Source organism: Barbus barbus (assembly GCF_936440315.1).
Source record: "Barbus barbus genome assembly, chromosome: 48".
Classification (NCBI taxonomy): Eukaryota; Metazoa; Chordata; class Actinopteri; order Cypriniformes; family Cyprinidae; genus Barbus; species Barbus barbus.
In genome coordinates, this window is record NC_136726.1 from 16691962 (window position 1) to 16709221 (window position 17260).

The 17260-nt window shown below is 36.6% G+C and overlaps 1 protein-coding gene across 4 annotated transcripts in view; it reads left to right on the plus strand.

Moving 5' to 3' along the window:
- The window catches only part of LOC306866354 (kelch-like protein 25), a 45429-nt gene that overhangs the window by 12596 nt on the left and 15573 nt on the right, over positions 1–17260 (plus strand). The window contains exon 3 of one of the 4 annotated variants that reach the window (XR_013783938.1): positions 6772–6929. The exons of 1 other annotated variant lie outside the window; for it this stretch is intronic. The gene's annotated coding sequence lies outside the window, so the exon portion shown is untranslated. Of the gene's footprint in view, positions 1–3930; positions 6292–6771; positions 6930–17260 lie in introns of those variants that run through there. 2 more of the 4 variants (XM_079411513.1, XM_079411512.1) reach the window with 2 other exon arrangements.

Genomic DNA, 17260 nt, shown 5'->3' on the forward strand with positions numbered 1-17260 from the left:
GAAAGGTAACATTAGCCAAATTGTCCACAATTTGTGGCGGCCTTTAGTTACACAGTAGATGTTAAAACTTCTATGTTTTGTTTTGTTTTGTTTTTTACAGTAGAGAACTTACAGTAGATTTGTAGCTTGAAAAGTTAACTTAATCTTAATTGTATACATAGTTACACATCAAATTCTTTTCAGTGGGGTTGCCTATTAGAAATTGTGTTAAAATGTATTAAAGTCTGTTTAACTGTGCTTTGATTTCAGATTCAAGCAATGACCTATAAATATGCAAATGCTTTAGTCTGACTTCTCAAAAATTGGACTTGTATGATTTCAGTTGGACTAGTGTTGCTTTCGTCAACGAAAATTATGACTAAATATCGTCGCCAACAACCTTTATCACGTGACGAAAACGAGACGAGACGCAACGTAAGTGCTGGTCATGTGACGATGACGATAATTAAATGTATAATGCGATATTGTTGACGAATAAAAACGAGACTAAATGTGGTTTACAAAATAAAAACTATGCTAAAATGTCTCTTTCGTTGACTAAAACGAGACGAAACTAAATGTTATAACGTTATTTCGTCCCGTTTAGTCTCGTTATTATTATTATTATGAGTAAAGGGAAAGACTAGACTAAAATTAAAACAGGCTGCCAAAAACTACACTAAGTTGGACTAAAGTGTCTACATTTTGTATGTATTGTGAGATGTATACTAGAACAGACAAAATGCACTGTAACGTGAACATAATTAGTAAGGTTTCAGGCCATTTCCTTTGAGTTACTCTCCCACCCCCCAGCACTTCACCTAAACAAAGGCCTTTCTCTGCACAACACCTTGACATTGGACTTCTCAAACCACTTCTGTTTGGGAATCTCCCTAAGCCTTGTTTGATGGAATCAGCATTTGCGTGTGTAATTTCAGAAGGAAAGTGCTCGCACAGTTTTGTGTTTTCCTTAGAATGACCACTGGATAAACGGTCAGAAATTCCCCAAACAACACCATAGTTGTTTCCAAAGTATGCACTGGTAATGTGTTTTAAAAGTAGCATCAAAACTAATGACTTTCCAGGGCTTTAATAACAACCAGAAGCTTCAGGTAAATATAATAGGGAATATCCAGGCATTGACCTGTAATGACATCCCTTTTGACTTTTTGCTTTAGCGCATGCCATATGTCCTCAGTAAGACTTATTTACTGCATTTCTGCCAACAGTGCAGTTTCATTGGGCTGCATTGTGTTCAACTAATCCAGGTAATTTGCCAGTTGGAATGGTCCTAACCCTTTGCCAAACACCACAACCTCCCGTCCCAAACCCGTAAAGGAGGGGCCTTTAGAAAAACTAAACCAGCTAATTGTTTTGCTGTTGCAGAGCCCATAAATCGGATTGGGCTGTTTTAATCTGAGCTCTCTTTGTGGCATGCATGTTACTAAAGCAGGAAACATGATGTTTTGGCAGAGTCCACAGTTCTTCCAACTGGTGGAAACAGGCCAATACAGGTAGCAAAAGCCCAGATTTCCCATGCGCCTCATCCTCTCTAACCCGCCAAGCATTGACACAGTTGGGTAAAGGCTGGATAAGCTTTGCCTGGTCGAAGTGCCCTATTTCAACTAGCTGTGGATTTGCACATTCAAGTGCACACAGTTATGACAGCGGCTCTCCATTTCCTGGAATGGCACCGCTCACTGTAATCAGTCCTTAAATTTATCCTTTAGCATCACCGCATTAGTTATGCCATGTCTACTTTAACCCCTCCATCAAGTCTGGTTTTGATAAACATAAGCCTATAGTGTTAGCAACATGTTTAACAGATCTACACAGAAGTGTGTTATTGACGTTGACTATGTGCCAGTTCTGAGGAAATGTTGAACCATTTAACTGTAAAGGTCTGGTCCAAACATTAGCATTTCCCTAGCAAACACGTACATTTGCATTTCAGTTGGACTGAAGTAATAATTTCTCTTTTTAAAAAGTCAAGATAATGTTTTAACCCAAAAGAAATTGTCTGGACTAACAAACCTAAATAAGGCGGTTGTAGCTTGGCTTTGTCCAGCAATTATACACATTAATCAGATTAAAATTGGCTCGGGTCTTGATGCTTGTTCTATTTACTTAATTAAAAAAGCAACACGCTCATTGAACATCTTGTCACAGGAACTTAATTTCATTTTCAATCAATCAATCCACTTAAATTTGTTGAATAGGAGTCAACTTGATCCTTTTGTGTTGGGCCTACATGAATTATTTTTGCTGGCAACAAACTGTGCATAGCTCTAGTTCCCAGCATGCTTTGCATGGGAGTGGATTGGGAGAGTAAATGTTGAAATGAACTGTTACTTATGCATTTATGAGTAAAGGGAAAGGCTTTTGATTAGTTATGTTGGTGGGTTTGTGGTTTCCCTTGTACTGAAGAATGGAGCTTTGGTGTGTGAGTGCATGTAAAGTGTGCATTTTTATAGATTTCTTTATTTACACATTTTTAAATGTGTACATTTATATATAAATAAAATGCATTTCAATTAAGTTACATATAGCATGGTAATTTGGCAATTTCCATTTGATCTATAGGTTTGATCAGCAAATAGACTTGTTCTAGTCTGTTTTTTTAAGAGAGAGAGGAAATAGAGTAAACTGAATTCCAACTGGGTTATTAATTAGATTTTTTTATTAATCAAGAATGGTTTTAATGTATCTTAACGTACAATACTTTCTCACTACTCTCATTTATTCACTCCATTCAGGGGTTTACCTTGAGCTTTTCACCTAAGCCAACACATCAGAAGCACATAATTTCTATGAAATTCAGCAGACAGTTTTATCCTCTATATCTGAAAAGTATTTTAAAAACAATGTCATCTCTGCGTTCCCTTCAAGTGCATGTGACAGCTATTCTGCCAGATCAGAATCTCACACTTAATGAATCATAAAGCAGATGGACGCATTTAAGGTGAAACCCACGGCTGGGTTCTGAAGAAATATTTACTTAGTTTTTGGTTTATAAAAAGCGGCAGTCAGTTTTGATGGATACGTCAATGGCCTTGTCGATGCAGACGCTGAAATTATTTAATTGTTGTGGCTTAACACTTGCGCCCTTTAAGGGGGAGGCATTAGCATTACATTACAATGTGGTGGAGGTGATGAGAATTGAATTAGAGGCAAGCTGCACTGGTGGGATGTGAAGCTGATGCAAGCGTTTGATTTTAAATCTTCTGTAAGCATAGGGATGTTGAGAGGGCGTTAGGGGGAAGGCTCATTTTAAGTGCTTTGAGATTATAAATCCATCCGCTCTCCACGGACACAACAATAGACAAGGTTCAAAGATGCTCGCAATTGATTCCGCTACTTCGTCCAAGTCAGTTCTAGTTTTATAATCTGTCTCTGTTTGATTTTAAAACATCACACATTTGTTCCCATTGCAACACAGCAGCTAATACATATGGCTGGGTATCGATACAGATTCGATTCTGATTCACAAGATGTTGGTTTTATTCCAGTCTGATTGATTCATTTACTGTATATATTTTTCAGTTATAATAGTTTGTCCATATATAAGACCCAGGTCATAGGAGTAATCTAAAGAATCAGTTTACTTTGGTTACGCTGTAGTTTTTTGATTTACTAAAAAGAACCACTCAGAGAAATTAGTGAATCAGACTTCATTCTTCACACATGCATTGTTTGTGAATCAAACAATACTTTCATTTCCATTCCTCAAACTTTTTGCTTGGATTGACTAAGCCCAATATGGTGATTAGTAGATAGTAAGGTAGAGAGGCACCAGAAATGTGCTATTCTTTCATCCCTGACATTTCTCCCAGTCAATTTAAATGGCCTCTTTCATTTGCATGAAGTTGGAGTGCATTGGCTGGGTTCAAATTACAGCGTTTGGCTTTGAGCTCTGAGAAAATCTGGTTTATACTGTGCCGTCTCTCGCAGGTACCCTGGTCTTCTAGCCACACTGAATGGACTACAGCAGGGCTGGACTGTCATTGGCTGGCCTGAAGCACCTGCTGGGTGGGTGTGGTGTGGCTGCGGTCGGTCACGGCCACTCTCGAAAACAAACCATCTATCCACTGCTGAGAGAAGCCACAGAGAAGAGCTGAAAAATCTCCAGAAGAGAGGCCACAAAGGCCTTCTCCCTACAGCACAACGCTAACTCATGCCATGCTTGTTCATTGCCAAATCAGAGGCACAAGGACACAATACACTCTTACACCAATACCTACTCTTTGGAAACTCTTTTGCAATCCATCGAGGTCAAGAACATTCCAGTGAACTATGATAAATTACAACTAAAGCATGATTTCACTTCGTGAAACTTTCTTCTTCACTTTGATTGGCAGTACAGCATGTTCATGTTCGTGTTGCTTCCAAAACGCCTTACAGACACTGCGTTTAAAACAAAACATCTACAGAAATGCAGAAAATCCCCATGGGAAAGTGCAAGTTTACTCGAGCAGGATATAAAATGCCTGTGTGTGGTACTTCTATTTAAGTGTCTGTGAAATGGATTTTAACCTGGAACTTGTATAGATTCTACAGCACAATGTATTATCAAGGACTTCCTCTCGTTTTAAGATTTCTTGAAGGTTTAAACATTTGATAAATGCATTTAATTTATGTGTTTGTGATGAAACAAAGCAGTACAAGATAAAATTGCACATGATGAGTATATGATGGATGATTAGGGTGTTGATGTTGGTTACCATTTTCCTTTGTAATTGAATGCTGGATTATCTTTAAAGGAATATTCTGGGTTCAATACAAGTTAAACTCCGTCAACAGCCTTTGTGGCATAATGTTGATGAATTTCAACTAGTTCCTCTTTCTGTTAAAAACCAAATGCAAAACAAATCTGGGTTCCAGTGAGGTACTTACAGTGGGGCCATTTTGTAAACACTAAAATTCTGACTGCTTCAATATAGTCACAAGACGTAAATATGCATGTTAAATAAATAACTTAACCGTAGTTTTATGAAGCTACGAGAAAAGAGAACAAACATAACGACTTAATTCAACAATTTCTTCTCTTCCCTGTCAGTCTTCGATGCATGTTCACAAGAGTACCACAACACATGCATGATGTAGAACCCAGATGCGCTGCTACGTCGTGGTACTGTTGTGAATGCATGGTGAAGACTGACACAAATAAGAAGAAATTGTTGAATAAAGTGATTATTTTTGTTTTCTCTGCACACAAAGTATTCTCATAGCTTCATAAAATTATAGTTCAACCACTAATGTCACATGGACTATTTTAACAATGTCCCTACTACCTTTCTGGGTCCTGAATGTGGCAGTTGCAGGGTCAAAAAGCTCTCAAATTAAATAAAACAATTTTTAATTTGTGTTCCAAGGATGAATGATGGTCTTACAGGTTTGGAACGACATGAGGGTGAGTATTTAATGACAGAATTTTCATTTTTGGGTGAACTAAACCTTTGACGAAAAGGAGGGACAACTCATTTTTATCCCTAATTGATTGAGCTTAATTAGTATTGAACCCAGAACATTTCTTTCAGAACCACCATTATTGTTGAAGTTTGGTTTTCTTGCTCACTTGCAGTCTTAAAGCTCTTGAAAGGGGATATGAATTTGAATTGTTTTGGGGGGAGTTTATCTTCTGTAGTAAATGACTCACTGCTAAACATTTCCATTTGAAGGGGACTTTCTGGGATTATGCAGCAGATCCCACAGGCGTCCTTGTGAACTGAATTCCTGGTGCCTAATACCGGTAGACGTGTTTGTTGCTCATTCAGTCAGTTGAAGCGTTTGAATAAATGATTTTTTTGAGGCTTGCAGACTGGTTTCATAAGCACCCTGGAGGTTTAAAAAAAGTGCCTGGATTCCTCTCTGAAAACTCCTCCACAAAACATCCAAGGTTTTTTGACGTAACAGGAACAAGCTTTACGCTATTAGCCAAACCTTATAATGCTCAAACTAAATCTGCATGGATTTTTTTTTAAATGCCTCTTAAATTAGAAATGTTATCCATTGCATGAGGTTTTCTGCTCCTACAGATAGAATTAATGTGTTAGATTTGTTGTTGCATGGAGGAATTTTAGTTGATATTGAAATAATATTTTAGTTAGGATTTAGTTTCTTAAGGACGATGAAAGGAAATTCACAGATACTGAATGTTGATCAACAATTTTATTATATTAGCAAGCACACTTGAAAAAATATGTAGCCAATAAGTCAAACTGATTTTTCTTCTTTTGTTTAGTCTTGACGCAAACCAAAATATTCTATTAAAAATTCATCTGCATTAAAAAAAATGTCATTTATAATACCGTTGACCTTAGAAATGTCATTTGTTCTGATCAAAACGAAGCTGTGTGAAGAACAAAAAATCAAATATAATTATTGGTAAGCATGCATTGAGCCTCTTTTATAGGACGGCTATGCCAATGGCAATGCCAGAGGCGCAGATTTATTGTGGCTGTTTTTTAAACATCCGCTTTATTTCCTAAAATAGGAGAGGGCACCGAGTCCAAGAAATTGTGCAGTCATCTGGAAACGCAGGCTGGCATTTCATAATGATTCCTTGAGGCACCTCTTTGCAAAGTTTTTATCGAGTTCATGTTTACTCTTAAGCCTGTGAGAAGCTATTAGCACATCTGACAGATACATTGGTGCACTGCAGAAAGAGTGTTTACTGGTCTTGTTTGGAATGAGTGCGAATATTTCAATTTAGATATACCAAAAACTGACCACTTACTGTGGCAGAGGAACATACATGAAATATCCAACATCTATATAATTTTGTCCTCTTAGATACGAGATCATGACAAGACTGCGATTTCCTTTCAAGCTTCTAATCTGGCACTGTGGCTGACAGCCCAGTGGATTGTGGGAGGGGGTGAGGAGGCCCCCAAAGACAGACAGACAAGGGCACAGGCGCTAGGAGATGGAGCACCCTGGGTGAATGGAAGGTAAATCCTCTGCCAGGCAAGAATGTTGAGCCCAGTCTCTCCTGCCACTCATTTTGCCTTTCAGGCCACCTGCTAGCCCTGAGGACTGGGCTCAAATAACAGTCACTGGCTGCTACTTACACACCAAAGAAAAAGACCTTCACAAGATTCAGGAATATACTGCGACAAAATGTGAACATTTTAAGAAGCCAGTCCAGGGATGTCCACATAAATGGGTATGTGTATGTATATACAGTCATGGCCAAAAATATCAGCACCCTTGGTAAATATGATCAAAGAAGACTGTGAAAATTGATCTGCATTGTTAATCCTTTTTATCTTTTATTTTAAAAATTCACAAAAAAACTAACATTGATAAGAGTTTAAAATGGGGGGAAATATCATTATGAAATAAATGTTTTTCTCTAATACACATTGGCCACAATTAACGGCACCCTTTTATTAAATACTTTTTGAAACCTCCATTTGCCAGTTTAACAGCTCTAAATCTTCTCCTATAATGCCTGATGAGGTTAGAGAACACCTGACAAGAGATCAGAGACCATTCCTTCATCCAGAATCACTCCAGATCCTTCAGATTCCCAGCTCCATGACGGTGCTTCTTCTCTTCAGTTCACCTCACTCATTTTCAACAGGGTTCAGGTCAGAAGACTGGAATGGCCAGCAGAAGCTTGGTTTTGTGCTCATTGACCAATTTTTGTGTTGTTTTTGAAGGTTTGTGTTTGGATTATTGTACGGTTGGAAGATCCAAACATGATAAATGTTTTTCTCATATACACGTTGGACACAATTATTGGCACCCCTAGAAATTCTTATGAGTAAAATATCTCTGAAGTATATTCCCATTCATATTCACAATTTTGAGCACTCCAGGGTGATTATGAACATGAAATTATACAGCCATGGCTTCCTGTTTCACAGAAATATAAATAGGAGGGAAAACAAAGCCCAAATTCCCTTAATCATCCATCACAATGAGAAAAACCAAAGAATATATTTCTGATGTGCAGCAAAAGATAATTGAGCTTCACAAATTAGTGAAGTGGCTTTAAGAAAATAGCTAAAGCAGTGAAAATTCCCATTTCCACCATCAGGGCAATAATTAAGAATTTCCAATCAACATAAAATGTTACGAAACTGCCTGGAAGAGGACGTGTGTCTATATCGTCCTAATGCACGGTGAGAAGGAGAGTTTGAGTGGCCAAAGACTCTCCAAGGACCACAGCTGGAGAATTGCAGAAAATAGTTGAGTCTCAGGGTCAGAAAACCTTAAAAAAATTGTCAAACAGCCCCTACATCACCACATGTTGTTTGGGAGGGTTTCAAGAAAAATACTCCTAGCTCATCCAAACACAAACTCCAGCATATTCAGTTATCAGACACGACTCGAACTTCAAATGGGACTGGCTTCTATGGTCAGATGAAACTAAAAAATTAGCTTTTTAGCAGCAAACACTCAAGATGGGTTTGGTGAACACAGGGATAAAAAGTACCCCATGTGTACAATGAAATATACTGCTGTATTTGTGATGTTGTGGGCTTGTATTTCTGCTGGAGGTCCTGAACATCTTGTTTAGACACATGGCATCATGGATTCCATCAAATACCAACAGATAAAAAATCAACAAGTGACTGACTCTGTTAGAAATCTTATAATGGGCCATGTTTGGATCTTCCAACCGTACAATAATCCAAACACAAACATACATACATACATACACACACACACAAATATATATATATATATATATATATATATATATATATATATATATATATATATATATAATTATTCCTGTGATGGAAAGCTGAATTTTCAGCAGTCTTCAGTATCACATGATCCTTCAGAAATCATTCTAATATGCTGATTTGAAACATTTCTTATTATAATGTTAAAATCATTTGTTCTGCTTAAGATGTTTGTGGAAACTTTGACTGTGACATGATTCATTGAGGAATATAAAAAGAATAGTATTTATAGCAGTCTGAGCCACATGTACACTACAACGAACGAGTTTCCAACTCATTTACACGTATAGCCTCCCCTTGTGTATGGAAGATGTTTGGTCTTTGAATGCAGTTGTTTGGCAGATCAGCATTGACAACCTCATGCAGAGACAGTTTGCTAATTGAAATGCAGAAATGTGTTTTTCCTCGGTTCTCTCTGAACTGGTGCATAATTGAGGCTGTAAAGCATTTCTCTCATGCATATTTGAACAGGTCTCTTTTGCCCGTTTGAAATCTTCAACGCAAATCTCACTAACTTCAGAAGCCCGAGTTGGTTTTCACACTGGGCATGTTCCGCAACAAAAAAAAAAATATTTTTGAAATTAAATTACTTACACATTTAATGAAGCATTTGCTATGTAGATTTCATAATTACTTTTTACATTATTTCAGCCTTCATTTTTTTTCATCTGTGGTGACAAGAATAAAGAATAATGCTTCTTTATACATTTTCAGTAGGCAGATCTTAACATGCTGAGGTTGTGTGACATTGCCTCATCCACAAAAACCATCAACAAAATTATGACAGGTAAAATAAAATAAGACCTAGACTGTATAAGGATAAACATGGTTTGTGCCAACCAAAGTTTGTTTTGAGTGATCAATTACTGACTGCCAAGAGCACAAACCATCAGATTACAGATACATTCTGCAAACATTTAGGGAACATAAAGGTACATTCCCAGTTTGGAGGCATTAATACTTTTGAATATTGTTGGGTCAATACAGTTTGTGATAATATGATTAAGAGCATTTGCTTAAATGAACGATTCTGGTACATCATCATTTTTTGGACATCTCTTGGGTGATCAGTGTGAATAAGTTCTCATTCTCACTTTCATATCAAAGTAGTCAGCTGCCATAACACTTCCTTTATCATGCTTTCACAGCTGAAGTCTGGGGAATTTTTTTTTATTTACTAAATATTCTGCTTTAGTTGGAAGAACTTGTCAATATTGCTAAAATTACTCAAATATTTTTGCCAATACACAAATTAATAGACATTATATCATATATCAAGTCAATATTAATTATACACAAATGCACCTAATAATAATAATTATTATTATTATTTATTAATTTAATGCTTTATTATCTATCTTGGTTTCCACAAAAATATCAAGCAACAACAACTGTTTTCAACATTGATAATTGTAATAAATAAATAAATAACCAAGAATAATAATAATAATTATAATAGAGCACCAAATCAGCATGTAATAATTTCCGAAGGATCATGTGACACAGAAGACTGGAGTAATCACTGCTAAAAAAATAAAAATGTTAATAATAGTAATAATAAACAAAAAACAACAACTATTATTATTATAAAAAAAAAACAATGGAATAAATTGCATTAAAATATATTTTAAAAAATTATTTTAAATAGTTTGTTCATTTCAGAAAATTACAGATTTTATTGTATTTACCAAATAAATGTAGGCTTTTCAAAAATATATATAGGTACATCTAAAAAAATTAGAATATCATGAAAAAGGTCAATATTTTTTGTCACTCATTTCAGAAAGTGAAACCCATATATTATATAGATTCATTGCACATAGAGTGAAATATTTCAAGCCTTTATTTCTTGAAATTTTGATGATTATGACTTACAGATAATGAAAACCCAAAATTCAGTGTCTCAGAAAATTTGAATATTACATAAGATCAATAAAAAAGAATATTTTAAACAGAAATGTCAGGCTTCTGAAAAGTATGTTCATTTCTATGCACTCAATACTTGGTTGGGCCTCCTTTTGCATGAATTACTGCATCAATGCGACATGGCATGGAGGTAATCAGCCTGTGGCACTGCTCAGGTGTAATGGAAGCCCAGGTTGCTTTGATAGCGGCCTTCAGGTCATCTGCATTGTTGGGTCTGGTGTCTCTCATCTTCCTCTTGACAATAGAGAATCTTCCTTAGAGAATCTATGGGGTTCAGGTCAGGCGAGTTTGCTGGCCAATCAAGCACAGTAACACCATGGTCATTGAACCAGCCTTTGGTACCTTTGTCAGTGTGGGCAGGTGCCAAGTCCTGCTGGAAAATGAAATCAGCATCTCCATAAAGCTTGTCAGCAGAAGGAAGCATGAAGTGCTCTAAAATTTCCTGGTAGATGGCTGCGTTGACTGTGGACTTCAGAAAACACAGTGGACCAACACCAGCAGATGACATGGCAGCCCAAATCATCACTGACTGTGGAAACTTCACACTGGACTTCAAGCAACATGGATTCTGTGCCTCTCCACTCTTCCTCCAGACTCTGGGACCTTGATTTCCAAATGAAATGCAAAATTTACTTTCATCTGAAAAGAGGACTTTGGACCACTGAGCAACAGTCCAGTTCTTTTTCTCCTTAGCCCAGGTAAGACACTTCTGACGTTGTCTCTGGTTCAGAAGTGGCTTGGTAGCCCTTTTCCTGAAGACGTCTGAGCATGGTGACTCTTGATGCACTGACTCCAGCTTCAGTCCACTCCTCGTGAAGCTCTCCCAAGTGTTTGAATCAGCTTTTCTTTACAGCATTCTCAAGCTTGCGGTCATCCCTGTTGCTTGTGCACCTTTTCCCACCCACATTCTTCCTTCCAGTCAACTTTGTATTTAATATGCTTTGATACAGCACTCTGTAAACAGCCACACCTTTCAGTAATGACCCTCTGTGACTTACCCTCTTTGTGGAGGGCATCAATGTTCATCTTCTGGATCATTGCCAAGTCAGCAGTCTTCCCCATTATTGTGGTTTCAAAGAACAAGAGATACCCAGAATTTATACTGTAGGGATGTTCCTTTATTAAAGATCAAATGTAAATATTATAATATTTTGAGATACTGATTTTTGACTTTCATGAGCTGTAAGCTCTAATCATCAAAATTAAAACAAAAAAACTTGTGAAATGTTTTACTTTACATGTAATGCATCTAAAATATCTGAGATTTCACTTTTTGAAATGTTACAAGAAAAAATTTTACTTTTTCATGATATTCTAATTTTTTTAGATGTATCTGTATTTAAAAAAATCCAAACTTTTGTTGTATTAAAATTATATTTCATTTATGTTTTATATTTAAATTACAGCATTTCACCATTTGTTTCCCATTACATTTGCAAAGTAATTTTATAATGCCAGCCACAACAATGCAAAAATATATTGAATATGTCTGGCCCAGTATTTTTACTCTCTTGGGCGTTATAAAATGAGACAGAAAGAGACAACAGCATGTTGCAAGACTTTCCCGTCCACAAGACAACTTTAATTACAAAATATCAATTATAATTACAGCCACCCACACATATCCTAGAAGCGCTGGCAGCGGCCCAGCTCAATTACGCGTACAGTATGAGAGCTCCGAGATAAAACAGGCACAAAGCAGCATTCACACACTCTTCACTGGATTCACCCTCTCTGTGATCCGAGCCGTCATGGATACCACTCGCTCATCGCCCATTTACATTTAATTAAATCGGACATGCCAGATCAATATGTTCCATTAGATCCAATATGTCTGTGACAGAATAAGCCCACGACATCAGCCGCTAATTTCCCCAGCGATGCCATCGACAGCAGCCTGCGCTATCCTGCTTTTAAGGGCCTGAACACGGCGTGAAGCTCTGTGGTATGCGGCTTTCACACACACACACACACACACACACACACACACAGACTGAAAGAATTCCACAAACACCCCTGAGGGAAGCAGAGGTCATGAATTAGTCTTTGAACTGACTTTCTGAAAGATGTTTAGAAGTTTTTGTGTCTCTCGTGTCATTGTTTATGACTAGACAGGGCTGTTTACTTCTTAGGGCAACAAATCCAGCTGTATTCAAAGGTTTTTAACAATTAGCTGGCACAAGCATGTTGTAAGCACAGTCTGTGAGAAGAATGTAAATGCCAATTTCAAAAAAGGCATTTTTATGTGAGGATTTTTTGCTGTCAGTTTTACAAGCTGAACGGGGTGGAGAAAGACTCAAAATGGTTTCAGGTCAAGGCTGACAGCAAAAAATGCTGAAAACAGGATACTCTGTGGGTCAGTGTTCTGTTAACCAACGCAGACTTTAGAGTCAAATGAGAAAAACAAACAGCATAAAACATGTGCCTGCGCTTTTACGAAAATTGAGCTATGGGTAAACACTGTCAGGACCGTTCCTCTGGACGCCGTTAATCTAAATCCCTGTTTTTGGGAAAACTAGGTGTTCATTTCAATCTCAAGTTTTTTGGAGGTTTTCGAAATTGGACCCCAAACAAGTGTGCAATGGTAAACTAACAAAATTTGCTATATTCTCTAAATCACACAAACCGTAGTGCATTCTGGGAGCTCACATATTAACAATAATGTTCAAAACTATTTGTTCAGACAGCTATTACACTAATAGGGACATTCTATATGATATTTCCCAATATAATATAAAATTTGGGAAATGTGTTTTTTCTATTTTATTTTATTGTTTATTTTATTTTACTTTTTATTCATTTTTTTTTATTTTATTTTTACTATTTTTATTTTGTTTTATTTTATTATTTATTTATTATTTATTTTTTATTTTATTACATAGTTTTTTTATTTATTTATTAAAAATAAATAAATTCACAGATTCTCCTCAAAATCAACACCGAAATGTGAAAATAAATATTACATTAAAATAAAACAAATGAAATAGCTATGATACAGCAAGAAATATTTTTACAATTTATTTTTACAATTATTTTTACTTAAAAAAACAAATCAGTAGGTAATGCATTAGTGCAATTAAACAATTCTGAAATGCATTTTTTGTTTTATAGTTTTTCGAAGTCTTGACTGGCATCAGCTGGTTAACAGGTTTTTGGGCTTTTGAACTATTTAGATTCGTTTTGACGTTTGAAAGGATTTAGCAAAGAGATGGCAAAACATAAATTTAAAGAAATAAAAAATCTGTATTCCATGGCACGAATTGTGAATAAAACTTGATTTTGCAATTATGGAAATCTAGGGAGTGTGAAAACCAAACACAATGATAAAAGTTTCTAGATTCTTTAAAGGGCAAACACTTAAAGGAAAAAATAGCAACTTAAAAATTCATTGCCTTTCATATTTTCAAGCTCAAACAAGCTAAGAGCTGAGGTGTTGGCAGCATGAGGACAGTCTTAACCCTCAGGTTTAAGGGATCCCCCAGATTCCTTCCAGTATTTACACAACATTCCATAGTCTGAGCAGTCAATAAATACAGGGCCCTGCGGCACAGGTGCTCCAAACATTACTGGCCCCTGATGTCATCTGTATGTCTGCTGACGGGCAAAGCATATATCAACCGTCTGATATGAAAAAAAAGAAGGAAAGCCCAAGCTAAGACATGTATACACCACTTAAGAGAAAAAAAAATATATATAACATTTTTAAAAAGTGTGATTACTTATACCCGAAAACATTTCAAAATAAAATGCAACAATTAAATAAAATAGATGTCAATATGTAATGCATGAGTCAGATTGTATTTCAAATATTTATTTTAAAGTATTTCAATTCATTTGCGAGATTTAATAATTGTATTTAATAAAATGCATATCACATATTGACATGCTTTTAAAATAAAACATTTAATAATTTGGCACATTGCACACGGTACATTGACAGCTAAATTTAGTTTAATTGAAGTAATAAATCCAATTGAAATACTTTAAAATAAGACGCAGGTGAACTAACTAATCAAAGAGAGACAGAAACTGGGTCAATGAACACATGAGGGATGAAATCACAACAAAAACAGATCTGGGGTGTGACAGTTGTAGGAGTTAACATAAAATGTATTATTAAAATGCATTTTTACTCATAAATATTATACTTTCGCATCCCTTGCCACAGAACAGGATGAGTAAATAAACTGTCAACAAAACATCCATGGATGCAATTTTCAAGAACCCACTGGAAATAACTGCACCATCCTGCCTGGCATATTGCATTCAACATCCTCTCAACTGGGATGCACTGATTCTAAATGTCGCACATTATTTAGGATGAATATGCAAATTGGGATGCAGGGCCGGAGAGACGAGGGGACGAGAGGGAGCTGCGTTCACACTGCTCTTTTAAAGTAGGGCAGCTGTTTGTTTTCTTACATTGTTTGCTTCGTATTTCCGATTGTCTTTGGAGTGTGAGAGAGAGTTATGTAAGCCAGGTTGCCAGCAGATGAGCATGGACATGAGCAGAGGGTTTCAAACCCTCACGCCATATGAAACAAAGCTATTTTGGTGGCTCGTGAAGCACACTTAGACTCAGCGTGAAAAGACGACGTGGTGAGGGGCAGATGGGCCTGTTGCAGTGACACAAAGAGAAAGAAACCAGAGAACAAAAATAAAAAGGACAAATCCTTATTGTCTTAAATTATGGATGATGTTGCTTTTGTAAGAAATCATTCAGCAAATCCTTTCATCCAAAGCTACTTCACTAAAAGGGCCTTTAAAAATCAATGTGCTGTTTATTTCCAGATCATTCAACAAGTCTGTCACGGGTCTATAGTCCACCAAAATGCATTGTGAACATGTCAAAGCTGCTACTGCTATATATATTCTATAATAATAATAATGCTTAAAATAAATAAATAAACAAACCAACCAACAAAAAAATTCAAACAATAATAAAACACAGCAGTAGTAGGTTAGTAAATAAATATACATTGGTAATAAAAAATACACTTGTTTAATAATAATAATAAAGGCTTAAAATAAATAAAAATAAATTAAATATATAAATAAATATTGATGATGATGATGATGCAGCTAGTAATAATAAGGCTTAATATAAATAAATAAAATAAATAAATAAACATTTATGATGACTATTATAGTAGTAATAAGGCTTAAAATAAATATAAATAAAATAAATAATCACAAACAACAACAAACCAAAATGAAAACAGTAGTTGTAGTAGGCTAAGTAAATAAATAAATAATAATAATAATGCTTAATAATAAATACAACTAATATAATCACAAACAACAAAAAGATAAAACAGTAGCAACAGTAATAAATAATAATAATAACAACAACATGCTGCAAATAAATAAATAGCCATCACACAAACCTGCATATACAGTTGCGTGTTTTTGTGGAATTTCCATATTTTGTATTTGTTTGTGCTTCCAGTCCCCATTTCAACTTGCTCTATCTACAGTTCACATATTTTTTTATTTCTCACACACACACACTGAATTCCAACTTTTACATTACACCACTCTAAATCTCAAATATGCAATGCAGACATTTCTGTTCTTGTGGATTGTGCTGTAATTATAGGACAGAGTCATAAAAGTGCTGTGGTGAGGAGACAGCGGGTGCTTTGAGCCTGTCACGCGTGTGCAGGTGGTGTAATTGTGAAGTGTCTGGTTTGAGGGGCCTGAGGGCCTTCACACCTATCTGCTGTCAAACTGAAAGAATGTCATCAGGGAGACATGCAGGAAATGAGCATCCGCCTGACGGGATGACCCTCCAAGGGCTTTTATCGTGAATCCCACAGGATCGGCAGGCAGATCTGCCAATATCTGCACTCATTCATGCATTTTTAAAGACGCAATTTACACACAAAACAATGAAGCTTTCACGCCTGCTTTCAGAGCATCACAACGCCTGTTACTGCCCCAGAGCACTTCAAAATCAACATGGGAGACAGAAAAAAGACACTCAAGAAATCTTACCAACAGAAAAATATACACAACCAGTCAAAAGTTTGAAATAATTACTTTTTTGGGCATAAGAGACCTTCAAACCTCCACAGCAACTGCAATGGTGGTCACCTGGGAAGACCCGTTGTTCAAGATCAAAATCTCTAGTCCATTACCAATCATGGTGTAATTTGGAAATTAAGGCTCCCCGACCAAAGGAGTGGGACAGATCTGAAACCAAATCCCACTGAGTCAGCAATCCCTAATGTAATTCAAATGGGCCTAAGGAGATTTGAGTGATTTTTGCCTCAACTGAGCCAAGTGAAAGATCCATGCTGATGTTTGCTGCATTATGACTCATCTGCAGAGCCCCGAGCCAACTTGATGCAGCTATCAGGACGGCCTCCCTCGAGGGCCTGGATCCGTATCACACATTAATCTCATTGCAGGGGTGCTGATCCAGGATCAGGCTCTCCAACCTGCCCAGACTGATTTGCATAATTTTAATCTAGGAGCCAAAACCGACCCTGAAACAGCGTATGTTCTGCAGCTTCATGCAGCAGACGGCTGGAGTTCAGCCTGACCTCACAGCATCCAGTCTGCTGGAGACCAGTCACTTCATGACAGTAAGGTGATATCAAGAGCAAAACCAGACCTGCTAACAGACTGCATACACAATTCTAGCTCACAAC